The sequence below is a fragment of the Austrofundulus limnaeus genome, unplaced genomic scaffold (genome assembly GCF_001266775.1).
Source record: "Austrofundulus limnaeus strain Quisiro unplaced genomic scaffold, Austrofundulus_limnaeus-1.0 Scaffold48, whole genome shotgun sequence".
Taxonomy (NCBI): domain Eukaryota; kingdom Metazoa; phylum Chordata; class Actinopteri; order Cyprinodontiformes; family Rivulidae; genus Austrofundulus; species Austrofundulus limnaeus.
The window spans coordinates 2,386,257-2,387,541 of record NW_013952450.1 but is presented as its reverse complement, the minus strand read 5'-3'; the positions used below and the strand labels follow the sequence as shown (position 1 = coordinate 2,387,541).

Sequence of the window (1,285 nt, the reverse complement as noted above, 5' to 3'; positions counted from 1 at the left end):
TGTGTGTGTGTGTGTGTGTGTGTGTGTGTGTGTGTGTGTGTGTGTGTGTGTGTGTGTGAGTGTAAAGCTTACCGGTGCAGCTGCATCATGTCAAAGCGTTGAGTCATTCGGGGGAATCTCTGGAACAGCAGCGTGTGCGTAGTGATTGAATTTTTACCAGGATATCTTCCAGGAGCGCTGACCTCAGAGAGTGAAGTGTTGCAACTAAGTAAGTGTAGCGCTCTGAAAATAAAATATATGCCAGGATTACCCAGAGCAGGAGCTAATTATATCTCCGAAACTTGCTCCAGCTCCAGACGCACTTCTTCATTCATCTTGTCACGCTTGATAAACCTGRWGSMRYYWKWKKRKTKTTTTTTWTTWWATTTTACACACACGCCACATCGAAAGCTGTTGAGTCCTTCCCTTCCTGTCACACACTTACTCCGACCAGACGGGCAGTGTACCCCCTGTAGACTAGGGACATTAGTGTCACCCACTCAGGTTGATTGATTACTTGAGCATTTCATTCAGACGAGATAAAAGGTTATTGGGTTCATGGAGTATTTGATATTCGCACCAGTATTGTGTTCTTCCTGCAGTCCGTGTCRTTACCTGCTGTCACCGATCTGTCCACCAAAAAAAATGAGCCGAGATCAGTGCACCGGTCAAAAATAACCCAGCCAGCACTTTCAGAATTTCAGCTCGACATGGGCCGACACGGATCAGTTGACTTTGTCATATTTGCTTAGAGGTTTTCATCTGAACCAAAGAGTATCCACAACAGAATTGTCCTAAAGAGGCTTCAAGGAGTTTCAGACAAAAAGGCTCAGAGATGATCAACATTGACAATGTTCATGTTTCTTTGTAAAGACATTTTTGTCTAATTGGTTGGCATCATCTTAATGTAATTAAGCTCTAACATTTTGCCGATTTGTCCCACTGAGTGATCGAATAACAGATTAGTGATTTCACAGCTAAGCACATGCTCTTTAAAGGGATCCCTGATTAGTTGTGACATTAGACTTTATTTGATAAAAAATTATTTTAACTGTAAAATAAAGAATGTAAAAATATTGTAGGCTGTTTAGTTTTGTAAAATTGTAAAATATATTTTAACACGGACGGAGACATTTTATTTACATGCAAAGCATTCTGGGTAAATGATGACGTGGATTGGTCATCCGTGTGAGCGAGCTATTTCCACCCTGAAGGTTAATCTTGGACAATATCTGATGATCGACTCTTTTAAATGAAACCAGAGAGCGTTGACAGAGAGGAGGAGGTGGAAATGACTCAGACTGTA

General features: G+C 41.3%; 1 protein-coding gene across 6 annotated transcripts in view; it reads left to right on the top strand.

The window, feature by feature from the left end:
- The window catches only part of LOC106517428 (potassium voltage-gated channel subfamily C member 1), a gene marked incomplete at its 5' end in the record, with an annotated part of 48,801 nt that overhangs the window by 11,612 nt on the left and 35,904 nt on the right, over window positions 1–1,285 (top strand).